Source organism: Choloepus didactylus, chromosome 27 (assembly GCF_015220235.1).
Source record: "Choloepus didactylus isolate mChoDid1 chromosome 27, mChoDid1.pri, whole genome shotgun sequence".
NCBI classification, from domain to species: Eukaryota; Metazoa; Chordata; class Mammalia; order Pilosa; family Megalonychidae; genus Choloepus; species Choloepus didactylus.
The window spans coordinates 4,960,974-4,975,810 of NC_051333.1; the positions used below are offsets into that span (position 1 = coordinate 4,960,974).

The following is a 14,837-nucleotide window of genomic DNA, read 5'->3' on the forward strand; positions in this document are numbered from 1 at the left end:
CTTGAAGAACGTGAACATTTCCGTACAGCAAAGACGCCTCCTTTAGGGAGTGGGAATGCTTCTGAGAGAGGCAGAAAAGCCAGGTGAGGGAAAAGAACACCGGCGGGGATTATTGGTGGAGGTTGAATGACACCAATTGAAAGATGAAAGGACTGGGCCAGAGTGGGGAACTAGCTAATGGTAGGGGCGGAGAGGAGCGGGTAAGGGGTAGCATGCGGTTGGAAAGCGTTGGTAGAAATTTCTGGGGAGGCTGATCTCAAATCAAAAGTTTTCACAAAAATAATTTCTAATAAATACATTTTTAGAATTGGAATGGTAAATTTAAAAGAATGAAACCTTTAAACTGGGTAGTTTCCAATTGTTGTACAAAAATGTTCTATTAATGAATACACTTTACTCTTTACCCCCAAGAATGCCAAAGTAAAACTAGTAGGTAATGTTTATTAAGTGGATGCATTTTTTTTCTTGAACAGAGAACTATGCCAAGCGTGATACTTGCATTATCTCACTTAATACCTCAAAAGCATATGGTGGTGGGCATATGAAAAAAAAAATAAGACTTAGACTAAGTTTATTAGAAAGCTGCTTTCCTCACAAACTCATCTATCTTTTAATTTTTGACCATTTTAAGAGTGAAAAAAATCTTTAGTTTTATTTCTTATATTATAAAGTACCTAAATTCTTCATTTTTTTTTTTTTTCTGTTTTCGGTTGATTATCTTTTTCTTAATCATTTTAGGATCTCTTTACATATCGTGGATATTTTTACTGTTAATTGTTTCTAAGTTAATTGCTACAACATTCAGAACAATTTGAACTGCAACAATGATAATCTGTGTCCCAGTCTTATTTTTGACTTTGTTACATTTGTTTTTGCTTTTGTTAATATATTTTAACTGAGAAGTATTTCAAATATATGGAAAAATATAGCAGGCATAAAGGAATCACGACTCAGATTTAGCTAACATTAACATTATACCACATTTGCTTCAGACTTCTCTTGCTTTATGACAGAACAAAATATTATGCATACAATTATGACAATCACTGCCTCCAAATGTCTCCCTCTTATGCCAGTCCTAATATTTTTTCACTGTACATTAGTTTTGTCCGTTATAAAATTACATATAAATGCAATCATATATTATGTACTCTTGTCTCTGGTTTCATTTCCTCAGGGTAATGTTTTTGAAATTTACTTATGTTGTTGCATGTATCTGTAATTTTTTTTCTGTTGCTGAGCAGTGTCCCATCGTATGAGCCTACCACAGTTTGTTTATACATTCATCGAGTGATGGATACCTGAATTCTTTGTTTCAGCTGTTATGAATAAAAGTGCTATGAACATTCTTGTACAAATCTTTGAGAGGACTCAAGTTTTCGTTACTCTCGAGGAAATATCTAGTTTGGAATTGCTGTGGCATAGCGTTCTCGGTTTTATTTTGCAATCCTCTTAAGCTTAGGAGTCAAATAGTTTTGCGAAGTTTTTTTTTTTAACTGTTTTATATTTAAATAACATGCATATATTGATAATAATGGATTTTTCAGTTTTAGGCATTGTCTATAGATTTATTGTGAAAGAGGCTGCAAAACGATTTTCTTGCCACTTTGTATCATACTTATGATTACTTTTTCTTTCTTGCACAACTTTTAATTCTCCCTGGAGTTTTCCTATTGATTCGTTCCAGAATTTCTGGCTCTTGGTGCTCGGAAAGCCCAGCTCTTGATATCGGTGCCACTTCTGATAGAGGCCAAAGCCCCATCGCGGGCGTCAAGAAAGTCCTGCCTCAATTAACGGATTTTCTCTTCCCATTGGCTCGTGACTCTTCTCACTGTTTTTGTCTTCTCTTTAATGGCGTCACCGCTATCAACTGTCACACCTTCTCTAAACCTTTTCTGCCCTCAAAACCTTTCTCCTGCATGCATATTCTGCAAGAAGCGTTCTCGGGGTATTCGCTCATAGGCCTGACGGGTCGCCATTTCCGTCCCCTGGAAAAGCATTTGTTTGTGCCAGGACACCCCAACTTCTAAGTCGACCCCGCCCACGAGGCGATTCCAAATCTTTCCTTCTACAAAATGGGAAAAGGGCGCGACCATCTTGCTCCTCTCGAACCCCTCCGAGGTGGACGTTGCCGATGGAGTCTGAAAATCTATGCAAGTTGCGCGACGTCGTCAGCGACCCTTGCATAGGTTAAGGGGCCAAGAAACGGGGTGGTTTCGGGGGATTTTCACCGTTCTGGGCCATCCTTGGCTATTACGGCAGACCTGGCCACTTTCCCTTTCGTACGTCAAGAATTGAAAGATGGCCGCCCCCGGGAAGCCAAGGGAGGTGGGCGCGGACATGTTACTAAGGGAGAGCCGGAAATGGAGTTGTCGCAGCTGTTTAAATACGTCTCTGGCCCTCACCGGCCGCCGTAGGCCGGTACGGAAGCCGGGCGGGGTGGGGGCGGGGGCTGGCAGTGGCAGAATTCACGGAAGTGTAGTTTCAGGGTGGTCGCAGAGGGGTCACGAGAAAATCAGGTCAGTTTATGGGTCTGTCGGTGGAATGGGCTAAGGGGCGGTCTGTGTGTGTCCGTATAGGGTGGAGCCGTGGGGTTTGTGGGAAGAGCAAGTGGGAGTCCGTGACGGAGGCGTCTGTTGTGTGGGGTCTGTCATGGGGGATTCTGGTAGTCATTGATTAAAGGTCTGTGGAGATCGACGACTGAATCCTAGGATCAGGGTTGGGGACTTTAAAGGTCACTCACTCTTTCTGTAGGGCTCAGTAATTGAGAACTGGTTTGGGGGTAATGTTTGTCAAATGAAAATTGTGTCTTGTTGGGTTTCAGGATTTCCTATGCTGCTCTATTGGAGAGGAACCAGGAATATGGTTAGTGTAAGCAAGGGTCTGGGCCAGGTTTCGGGAATAATTCTGGCAGAAGTGTGATCAGTGTTTGGGGAAGCCCAGGACCGTAGTAGGTGGGTGGGTTCAGGCTCAATTTTGCCTGCAGGTGAACGTTACAGTCCTCAGTTCTCTTAAGTCCAAATCCCTCCTCAAGGACTACTTTGCAAATCTCCCTTTGAGTTCTCGTATCTACTCTTCCTTCTTGTCCGATAGATATGAAAGTTGGGAAGAGATCAAGGATTATGCACGTCTAAAGTAGTAAACTTTCTGTTAAAGATGAGGATTTTGTCCTTCTTCCTGCAAGTTTCCTGTAGTATGGATGTAAGGAAACACACACATTTTAAGAGCTTGAAATGTGTGTGAACTGAAAGGTTCATTCTGACACAAGTAAAATAATATCTGTCACCCTGATTTATCTTCCCCAGTGATAATTTTAAGATACTACTATGTTTCAACTTTAGCCTTTGTTTTTCTATGCCTGGATTTCATAATTCATATAAGCTTATGAAACATTGGTATAATTTACCTAATTGTTTATTTCCATATCTCAGACATTTCTATGTTACAAGTTTTTGTCTAAAAATTGTTTTTTTTAACTTTTGCAGTAGTATACCTGTTGCTTACAGGGCGATGCTGAAATGAGACACAGACACAAAGTTAAAATTTAAGGGAGCAGGGGACCCACTGCATCGTGTGCCAAGTGGGTGCTGATGCACCTGTGCTCCAGTTATTTATTCATTTGTTACACAAAGCTAAACTACGCTACGTGATCAAAGGCATTCAGGGTCTCTCAGATATTAATCTTTACATCCTGCTGCGGATAAGAAGGAACAATCTGGGGTCAATGGTTAACGCTGCTGTCATAGTCACAAGACACACATCTTTACAGGGCGTGCCTACAATGGCGTTCCATGTAGGCTTGTGACCCAGCGTTCCAGGTCACCACCCCAGACATGGTCTAAGTGACATGAAAAGCTTGGTTCCCCACATGTCCCCCTTTTTGTTTCTTCAATGCAGACAGGATGGACCAAGCAGCTTCTTTCTGCTTTAGATCTGAGAGGGTTTTTCTTGTGCATCTGAGGACTAAACAAAGACATAAGATGATTAACAAAATTAGGAGAATACTGCCCAGGAACCCACCACCAAGGGATTTAACCCACACTATAGGATTTAATTTTTCAAAGCCATTGGCAATACCTTGCATTGTCTCTGATTCTGATAGAACATTAAGATTAGCATTTTGGATATTATCTACTGTTTCTTGCAATTTTAAAATATCCATGGTAAGATTACCATGATGTCCGAGTAAATGTCTCTTGACTCTATCCCATGTAAAAAGGGTGTCGTTATATTTATGGGAACTGACACAAAATGTTGATGTATTCCAATCACACTGTAACTTAAACCGGTATCTTAAGTTCTCAACTTCCTCCCCTACAAGGAGAACAGCATTCTCTAGATCCACGAGATGAGCATTAACTTCTTTGTCAATTTGTAACTGTTCCCCCATGCTTTACTCTCATTTCTATGCCATTTTTGAACAAATGCTGTAGTTTGAATAGACTCATGTAGTGCTGTTCCTGCAACAGCGGCTGTGGTTGCAATAGCTATTATGCCAGTTAGAAACGCTATTAACAGTCCAAGAAATCTCTTTGTTCTTTTATATACTTTTTCTAAAATTTGTAGTAACATGCATATCAGGTGACGATTCCCAAGGTCTGTGCTGTGAAACAGGGAGCCACAGGCCTTTGCGTCATCTGAGAATTACAATAGTAATATTTTTAGAGTCTATGGTGTTATTCAAGCAAGTATAAAGTGAACAACTTCTATTCTCCATACAATTGATTTCCTTAGTAATAATATTAATAGTGAGATTTCCTACCCAAAAGACATAAGGATCTCTAACACAGGCTTGTATTCCAAAAGTATCTATTTTTGTAAAATTGAGAGTATAATTAATCTTAATTGTATAATTCCCATTCCATCTGGAAATGTTATGCAAACTAATGGGGAGCCTCCAAAGTATATCTTGAACATAGGAATTATTTAAAGTAGGTTTGGGTGGGGACCAGCCAACGCCGTGCCAAATAATAGGATATCTTGCCGGGGTTTGAATACTATAAGAATGATTATAATTATGAACTTCCCATTTTAGTCTCTTGTAATCAGAGCACTTTGCATTAGTGCAATTCTGAACTGTATATCCCTTAGGGGACCGGTCAGTTTCAATTCCATAGGAACCATTCTGCACTAACACTCCACTAACTGCTCTACAATTATCCCAATGTACCCTTTGCATTTCTGGTGACCAGTGTTTTGGTATGTAACAAATAGGGTGTTGGGGAGCATGTTCCTGAATAGTAATATTTTCATTGTAGGCAAAACTATAGCCAGATAGTAGGAACAGGGATGCTTTGGAGATATTCTCTCGCTTCGGTATGACTGATAACCATGCTTGCCAAGTCGGGGCCAGGCATCCTTCACCCTGTCCCACACACAAAGGTAAATGTGTAAAAGCTAATGATTGAGAATAGTTTTTTCCTTCCTCCTCAGGAAACTGAGGAAGTCTTTCATCAATTGGAGGAGGCAGCCAAGTACCGTTGCTAAAATATACAGTGGGAGAGGGATGATCCCATTCCACAGGCTGTAGCAACGGAGGATTAGGAATGTAAGCCCAATAGGTATAATTTCCAGAATGAGCATATGCCGGAGATATACTCACAGCAATAGCAATTAAAGCCAACATTGCCGCCGTCAGGTTAGGACCTGTCATAGGCAGCTGAGCTTGCTGAACTTGTTTTTCAGCATCCTGACACAGCTTTTTTATCTGTCCCCAAGTTGGGTGTCGGGCTTCCCTAGTTCGGGGTGTCGGCCCGATCACTGTTGTCTTCAGTGTCAGACCCTGGAACTGCATCACCGGTGGCTCGACGTCCCACAGGAATTTTCTTTTTCTTGTTGGCTCCATGGTACGGCTTCAGTCGTCGGGCTGGTATCCAAATTGGAGTTCGTCCATCACCTGGGGAAACACAAGCATAACCTTGTCCCCATGTTAGTAATTTTCCCATTGTCCATTCATTGGTTAACACATCCTTCCACCATATGGGAGGTGCTTTCTGAGAGTGATGGTTTGGAGTTTTTTCAGTCGGGAAATGCCGTTCTGCAGCAGTGCTGCCCAGTTTTTCATAAAAATTTTAAAAATTTAAAGTAAATAAGGCTTTTGATAATCTCTCATGGGGAGTTCCATCATCTTCCCCTTTTTGTTTTTGCAACATAGTTTTTAATGTACTATTGGCACCTTCAACAATGCCTGTCCTTGAGGATTATAAGGAATACCAGTAGTATGACGGATGCCCCAAGTTGTAGTAAAACTAGCAAACTTTGCAGATAGATAGGCTGGGCCATTATCAGTTCTTAAAGCACGGGGCAAGCTCATAGAGGCAAAACAGGCAAAGAGGTGAGCTCGAACATGACGAAATGTTTCACCTGTTTGTGCAGTGGCCCAAAGAAAGCCAGAGTATGTATCAATGCTGACGTGAACAGCGGCTAAGTGGCCAAAGGAGGGAATATGAGTGACATCCATTTGCCATAAATCATTAGGGGCTAAACCGCGAGGGTTGACACCAGGCTTCTGTAATGGAGGAGCAGTGAGAAGTTGACAATTTGGACAGGAAGAAACAATATCTTTAGCTTGTGCTTTAGTAAGGGGAAATCGAGACAGTAGTCCCTGTACATTAAGATGAGTAAGTGAGTGAAAGTGAGAAGCTTCTGAAATAACAGGTAGCAATAATTTATCTGCAGCAGCATTGCCAGCTGCTAGAGGGCCTGGAAGATTGGTATGAGAACGAATATGGGTGATGTAAAAGGGAGTGATACGAGCACGCACAACTGATTGTAGCTCAAGAAAAAGGTTAAATAAACAAGGAGGCAACTGTTGCTTAATAGTTGCCGTTTCGATTTTACTAGTTACGTGAACAACATAGGCAGAATTAGACAAAATATTAACGGCTTCAGGAAAATCTGTTAAAACAGCTATTACTGCAGCCAGTTCACCTTGCTGGGCAGAGAAATGAGGAAGATTTAAAACTTTGGACTTAGGGCCAGTATAGGCAGCTCGACCTTTAGATGATCCATCTGTGAACACAATGGGAGCATTAATCAAAGGTTCACAAGAAGTATATTTTGGCAGTATCCATTGTGTATGCCAAATAAATTGGAAAAGGTCATTTTTTGGATAATGATTATCCAGCTGGCCAACATAGTCAGCTAGAGCAATTTGCCAAGCTGGATGTTGTTGCAAAATGACTGAGAGTTCTTTAGCTGTTACTGGGAGCACAATGAGGCAGAGGTCAAAACCATTAAGTTGCTTTGCTCTTTTCCTTGCTTGAGCAACCAAGGTGGCTGGAAGATCTAAATAAGGGGATATGGATTTTACTGAAGAATTAGGCAAAAATAGCCATTCTATAAGTTTTTCATTTTGCAAAAGCAAACCTGTGGGGGATTTTGGAGTAGAAAAGATAAGGAGAGACAAAGGTTGAGTGGGATCAACACGGGATATCTGAGCTTCTTGACCTTTAGCTTCTACTAATTGTAATTCCTTCTCTGCAGCTGAAGTTAAAGATCTAGGGCTGTTTAATTTAGACTCCCCACAAAGGAGAGAAAATAGGTTGGAGAGCTCATAGTTAGCTATGCCTACTTTGGGGCGAAGCCAATTTATATCCCCTAGTAGTTTTTGTAAATCATTTAAGGTGGTAACAGCATCTCTGCAGAGTTGTACTTTTTGGGGTCGAATTGTAAGTCTGTCAATAGTGGAGCCCAAATACTGTACTGGTAAAGTGCGTTGCATCTTGTCAGCAGCAATATGCAATCCTACATCCTATAAAGCTTTTTGAACAGCATAAAACAAAGCATCTACTTCAGTCTCCTGAGGTGCAGAGCACAAAATATCATCTATATAATGGATGATGTAGGCTTTAGGAAATTTTGAATAGACCAGCTGTAAGGCACGGTCCACATAGTACTGACATATTGTGGAGCTATTTAGCATCCCCTGTGGTAAGTCTTTCCACTGATATCACTTTGAAGGAGCTTTGTTGTTAAGTGACAAAATAGTAAATGCAAACTTTTCTTTGTCTTGGTTGGCTAAGGGGATGGAAAAGAAACAGTCTTTAATATCAGTGACCACTAAGGCCCAGTTTTCAGGAATCATGCTAGGATTTGGGAGCCCAGGTTGTAAAGGTCCCATAGGCTGAATAACAGCATTAACACCTCTTAGGTCAGTTAACATTCTCCGTTTCCCAGATTTTTTCTTTATTGGGAACACAGGAGAATTCCAAGGACTAAAAGACTCTTCAATATGCTGCAAGAACAATTGTTCTTGAACTAACTCATGCAAAACCTCTAATTTTTCTTTTGTAAGCGGCCACTGCTCTACCGGTACTGGTTTTGTTGTAGTTCATCTTAATGGGACAGGTTGGGGAGGCAAATGAACAGTGGCTGCCACTAAAAAGGTTTATATCCTAAACCAAATCTATCACATTTTGGTGAGACTTGTATGGGTGAAAGGGCACCTTGCAAACATGCACCAAGCCCATGGCCAGGGACATACCCCATATTTGCCATCATGTTGTGGCTCTGAATACTGTACACCTCACTAGGAGGAGGGATATGCACAGTAGCACCCCATTGTTCAAGTAGGTCTCTGCCCCAAAGACTAAGAGGAAGAGCAGCCACATAAGGTTGCAGGGTGGCCTTCTGTCCCTCAGGGCCAAGGCAAGGTAAGATGTGAACACTCTGCATAAGCCCTTGAGGGGAGCCTAGGCCCACAACAGTAATTCGTGCCTCTTGCGATGGCCAACGTTGGGTGCCAGTTGTTGCTGACAGGGCGACGCTGAAATGAGACACAGACACAAAGTTAAGATTTAAGGGAGCAGGGGACCCACTGCATCGTGTGCCAAGTGGGTGCTGATGCACCTGTGCTCCATTTATTTATTCATTTGTTACACAAAGCTAAACTATGCTACGTGATCAAAAGCATTCAGGGTCTCTCAGATATTAATCTTTACATCCTGCTGCGGATAAGAAGGAACAATCTGGGGTCAGTGGTTAACGCTGCTGTCATAGTCACAAGACACACATCTTTAAGGGCGTGCCTACAATGGCGTTCCATGCAGGCTTGTGACCCAGCGTTCCAGGCCACCGCCCCGGACATGGTCTAAAGCTTGGTTCCCCACATATACCAAGAGGCAAATGTGTGGCATTATGACTGGAATTACATTAAATATATAATACATTTAATTAGAATTTAAATACTAAAAAAATTCAGTTATTGTTTTTAAGAACAGGTTATGATAATGCATTTACCCAGGGATCTGATTCCCTATCCTTCATTCCCGCCTTGATTTTAATTTTTTTGCAATTATAAATGTTATCTTTTTACTTTTGACATATTTGTTCTGTTCATCTAATTGACAGTTACAAGAAAGAGCAATTACTTTAAAAATATTTATTTTGTTTCTGGTTATCTCACTGAACTCTTGTTATCGGGATTTTCCCACCCCCAATTATCAAATGTAGTCAAGTTTAAAGAATGTTACAGTTGAAAACCTGTATACCCACCACCTCAGTCTTATCATTAATATTTCATTGTATTTCCTTTATTACATATCTATCCACGTATTACTCCTCTACCCATCATTAATCCATTTAAAAATTTTTTTAATTAATTTCAAGATAAGTTACAAACATCAATAAACTCATTTGCATCACTCTCCTGGCACATTTATGCGTTACTAGTTGCTTTCTGACTCCAGGAGAGGAAACGGAAGTTTAACCCTGTAGGTATCTTCTTATTTGTGCCTTTCACTGTAATAAAATCATAAGTATAGCTTTTTCCTGAGTTCTCTGAGTTGTTCCACTGAATTACTGAACCTGAGGTTATGATGGGAACCCCAGATTTGTAGCCAGTTGGTGAGACTTGCTGGTGGCCTGGGAATCCTTGAACTTGGAGCTGGGGTCTGAGGGCAGTCTTATTAAGGATTATGCCCTTAATCTATGGAATCTGACCTAACTCCAGGTAGTCGGAATCAGAATTGTATTGTAAGTGGTGTTGGAAGTAACAGAAGTTGTTTGTATCCCTTCAGCCCTAAGCAGCCTTTAATCCACTTTGTCTCTATGGATAATTACTACAAATTTTTTTTTTTTGGTGACTGGCTTATTTTACTTAATATGTTCTTGAGGTTCATCTGTGTTGTAGCATATAACAATACTTCTTTCCTTGTTATGGCTGAATAATGTTCATTGTATAGATAGACCACCTTATGTTTATTCATCCATTGATGGACATTTGGGTTGTCTCCACCTTTTGGCTATTATGAATAATGAATGCTGCTATAAACATTTCTATACAAATTTTTGCATGGACATCTGTTTTCATTTCTCTTGAAATTATCTAAAAGCGGAATTTCTGGGACATTTGGTAATTCTGTATTTAACTTTTTGAGGAACTTCCAAACCTCTTTCCACAGCAGCTGTACCATTTTACATTTCCCCTAACAATACACAAGGGTTCCAATTTTTCTGCATCTTCTCTAAAACTTATCTTCTGTTTTCTTTATAATAGCCATCCTTGTGGGTGTGAAGTGGTATCTCATGGTTTTGATTTACATTTCTCTGATGGCTAATGACATTGAGCATCTCTTCTTGTGCTTATTGGCCATTTGTATGTCTTCTTAGGAGAAATGTCTATTCAAGTCTTTTGCTTATTTTTTAATTGGGTTGTTTGCCATTCTGTTGTTGAGTTGTGGGAGTTCATTATATATTGTGTATATTAAACTCTTCAGATATGATTTGCAACTATTTCCTCCCTTTCTGTAGGTTGTCATTTCACTTTCTTGATGACGTCCTTTGATGCACAAAAGTTTTTTAATTTTGAACTCCCCTTTATCTGTATTTCTTCTGTGGCTTCTTTTTTTGTCTTATATCTAAGAATTCCTTGTCAAATCCAAAGTCATGAAGATTTGCCCCTGTGTTATCTTCTAAAAGTTTTATGGTTTTTGTTCTTATATTTAAGTTGTTGATCCATGCTGAGTTAATTTTTGTATTTGGTTTGAAGTAGAGATCCAATTTAATCTTTTGCACATGGAAGATCAGTTTTTCCAGCCCCGTCTTTCCCCATTTCATTTACTACTTGACTCCCTTGTGAAAAATCAATTGGCCATAGACATGTGGGTTTATTTCTGGATTCTCAATACTATTCCGTTGGTATATATGTCTGTTCTTGTGCCAGTACCATCTGTTTTGATTTGTAATAAGTTTTGATTATCAGGGAATGTGAATTCTCCAATTTTGGTCTTTATCAAAATTGTTTTGGCTATTCAGGACCCCTTTAAATTCCATATGAATCTGAGGATTTGATTTCCTATTTTTATACAAAAGACTGCTGGAATTTTGATATGAATTGTGTTGAATCTGTAGATTGCTTTGAGTAATACTGCCATCTTAGCGATTTAAATCTTTCAATCCTTGAACTCATGTATTTAGGTTTTTAATTTCTTTCATCAGTGTCTTGTAGTTTTCCGTGTATAAGTTCTTCACTTCTTTGGTTAAATTTATTCCTAGATATTTTATTCTTTTAGATGCTATTATAAATGGAATTATTTCCTTGGTTTGCTCTTCAGATTATTCATTGCTAGTGTATAGAAACACAACTGATGTATTTTTGTATTGCTCTTGTACCCTGCAACTTGCTGAATCCATTTATTAGCTCTAGTAGCTTTCTTGAGGATTCTTTGGGATTTTTCTTTATATAGGGCTGCTGAATCTACAAATAGGGATAGTTTTACTTCTTCCTTTCCAATTTGGTTGCCTTTTATTCTTTTTCGTGCCTAATTGCTCTGGCTAGAACTTCTGGTACAGTGTTGCATAGCAGTGGTGAAAGCAGGCATCCTTGTCTTATTCTTGACCCCAGGGGGGAAGCTTTTAGTCTTTCACCATTGAATACAGTGTTAACTGTATGAGAAGCAAAGGTCCTCAGATAGCCCAAACAGCTTTGATAAAGAACAACAAATTTGGGGGGGTGACACTACCATTTTAAGGCTTATCTAAAGTTATGGTAATTACGGGGTGGAATTGGTGGCAAGATAGATACATAAATCAGTGGGAGAAGATAGAGACTCAGAAATGGAGCCACCAGCTATAGAAGCTCATTTTTGACAAAGGCAGTTCAGTGGAGAAAGGATTGTCTTTTCAACATATGATGTTGGAACAGTGACTATCCAAATGTGAAAAAAAAAGGAACTTACTATCCACCATATAGAAAAATTGACTCAGACCCCTAAATGTAACCCCTAAAATTACAAAACTTTGAAGAGAACATGGGGAAAAAAAAATTTTTGAGCTTGGGTTAAGCAAAGATTTTATATAGACACAACAAAAAAAGCATGATCCTCAAATGAAAAAAAAAATGATATATTGGATTCACCGAAATTTAGCGTCTGCTCTTCAGAAGATACCACTGGGATATTGAAAAGATAAGCCATATACCAAGAGAGAATATTGACAAAGTATGTACCAGGTAAAGGAATTATATCCAGAAATAAGGAGTTCGTACAACTCATAGGAAGGCCAAAAACCCAATTAAAAGCATGTAACCAGGGCCAACGCCAAATGCTTTTCAATACTTTTTAGGGGAATGATGACATTTATTTTTAGTCTTATTTTTTCCGTAATAAATACTTATTTATTAGAAATTTGATTTCTACCTTGCTGCATCTCAGGGGTTTGAAATATTGTGCTTTTAATACCTTCTAGATCTAAATGATTTGAAACTTCCATTTTTGTTTTCTTTTTTGGTTATGAATTATATAAATGGTTTTTATTTCCAGAAGTATAGATTTTTACTTCTGTTTTCATAATTTTCCATGGACTTCCCTTGGTTGTTTCTTGCACATAATGGTGATTAGCAAACGTGGTCTGTTTGGTAATGGCATTTTAGAATTCATGGAAATTTTCCTTGTGGCTTCCTATACATACATATATCTTTTGGAAGAGCAGTCCCCCTCCAATGAAAGAATCCAGCCTCTAAAGGCAACAAGAATGATTAAAATGTCCTGAAAGTTCCTAAGGGCAAAAAATGAGGTAGAAACTCCAGCTGTTCCTGACTACGGGGCTGGGATATGAAGCCTTGACATTTGAAGGGGTACACTTGGAATGCCTCTGGGGCCTTGCCTTTACTGCCTCCTGCCCATGGCTATTACAGTATTTGGTCTGGGCACCTTTCCCTCAGTGGCATTTCAAGAAAACAAGTTTGAAGGGTCTCCTGCCTCAACAGAAGTGTTTCTGGGATTGAAGAGGGAGGAAGCATATGCAGTCATGGGTCAGAGGTGGAGTAAGTGTGGGACCCTGTGGGTTTGGAGCATGCAGGAGAGCCACAAGGAGCATGTCACAATGACTGTGCCCTTGTAAGGTGGAAGAAAAACTCAAGACTACTACACCAAGTTCATGCCCTCATGACGTGAGTCTTTTACCCGAGCTACAGAATCTGCCTCTGTGCCAGTTTGTATATATTATGTCCCCCAGAAAAAACTATATTCTTTAGTGCAGTCTTGTTGGGGCAGACATATTAGTGTTGATTAGGTTGGAATCTTTTGATTGTTTCCATGGAGATGTGACTCAATCAGTTGTGGGCAAAACGTTTGATTAACATTATTTCCATGGAGATAGGTACTCCGTCCATTCAAGGTGGGTCTTAATTTAATCACTGGAGTCTTTTAAAAGAGCTCACAAACAGAAGGAGCTCAGAGAAGCTGAGAGGGACGTTTTGGAGAGACGCTTGTTGACACTTGGAGATGTGGACAGAAGGATGTTTGGAGATGCTAAGCTGAGAGATGAAGTTCAGAGTTTGCCCCGGAGAAGCTAAGAGAGAACTCCCAGACACTCAGAGAGAAGCACCCTGGGACAAAGAAGCAATGACGCATAGGAGCCGAGAAAGAGGAGCTCAGGCAAAAGTCCAGAGACATTTTGGGGAAAGCCATTTTGAAACACAATCCAGGAGCAGAGGACCAGCAGTTGCCAGCCACGTGCCTTCCCAACCGAGAGAGGTGTTGTAGATGCCATCGGCCATTCTTCAGTGAAGGTATCACTGTTGATGCCTTAGTTTGGACACTTAGAACTATAAATGTGTAGCCAAATAAACCCCCTTTATAAACGCCAAACCATTTCTAGTATTTTGCATAATGGCAGCATTAGCAAACTGGAACAGCCTCTAAAAAGCTTCTGGGCCTGCTGGTCTCTGAAGCACTGTTTTGAAACAAGGGTTGTAGCAGATAGCTTTTGCATTTATCTTTGTAGGAGAAGGTAGTTGCAGTCACCAATCAAGCTTACTTACTCCAGCTTTTCAGATTATGTGTGTGACTACCAGGCCATCCTCCATGTGATGCTGTGGGAATTAAATTCTTCAAGGTAGTAGCAAAGAGAGAGAAGTCATATTATGCAGGCATGTGGCCAAGGAAATACACCAGTGGCTAAGGTCGTGTTCTTGGAAACAGGCAGACCTGGGTTCATATTCTAGCTGTGTTGGATCATGTTTCTTCCTGGACAAAATCCTTAATCCCCAGCCTTTGATTAATGTTGGATCTGGAAATAATGATTTATACCTCACACAGTGTTCCAGTTTGCTAATGCTGCCGTTTTGCAAATCACCAGAAATGGATTGGCTTTTATAAAGGGGGTTTATTTGGTTACAAAGTTACAATCTTAAGGCCACAAAGCATCCAAGGTAAGGCATTAACAACAGGGTGCCTTCACTGAAGGATGGCTGATGGTGTCCAGAAACCTCTGTTAGCCGGGAAGACACGTGGCTGGTGTCTGCTTGCTCCCAGGTTGCGTCAAAACGACGTTCTCCAAAATGTCAGTGTCAGCTTCCAACGGCCTTCTTCAAAATGTGTCTCTCAGCTGCAGCA

At 40.1% G+C, this 14,837-nt stretch overlaps 1 protein-coding gene across 1 annotated transcript in view; it reads left to right on the forward strand.

Annotated features, from left to right (window-relative positions):
• Positions 1-2,454: 2,454 nt before the first annotated feature.
• LOC119521301 (zinc finger protein 613-like) overlaps positions 2,455-14,837 on the forward strand; it is a 34,077-nt gene continuing 21,694 nt past the window's right edge. Inside the window, 1 exon segment of the mRNA XM_037819418.1 lies at positions 2,455-2,519. The gene's annotated coding sequence lies outside the window, so the exon portion shown is untranslated.